This window comes from Octopus bimaculoides, chromosome 3 (assembly GCF_001194135.2).
Source record: "Octopus bimaculoides isolate UCB-OBI-ISO-001 chromosome 3, ASM119413v2, whole genome shotgun sequence".
Classification (NCBI taxonomy): Eukaryota; Metazoa; Mollusca; class Cephalopoda; order Octopoda; family Octopodidae; genus Octopus; species Octopus bimaculoides.
In genome coordinates, this window is record NC_068983.1 from 37,015,761 (window position 1) to 37,016,326 (window position 566).

The following is a 566-nucleotide window of genomic DNA, read 5'->3' on the forward strand; positions in this document are numbered from 1 at the left end:
TTTTCCGGTCGAAATAACACAATGGCATTTGCAAACGAAAGGCTGGGTGCATTTTCGTGCGTGTAAATTTATTTCTGTATTTACACTGTGCTACGGAATTCGGCCTACATTTTTGTGCGCAACCCTGTATTTTGACGGACCAATAAATGACACAAACAACAACGTAACAGAAATCAACAACAACGGTACAAAATAATTCAACAACATGAACATTTACATGTATGATGTTAACAGAAATCTCTATATATAAAAATGAGAATGTGTGTCTGTCTGTCTGTCTGTCTGTCTGTGTGTGTGAATCCCTAAAACTCGAGAACTACGCAACCAATTTCATTCAAATTTTACAGATGCCTTACTTAGGGTTCCAGTTGTGTTTTAGTCAAAAAAATTTTTTTTACTTCTTGCAGAGTTCGAGCCCACGGCAACATAATATCTCCTCCACTATTTAAGTATTACGTGTCAAAAGTGAAACAAAAACACTCATGTCAAATACTTTCACTTTAAAATTGAAACTATTCCACTAACTGAAACAATCACATTTCGATACTGTAATGACAGATACTTTC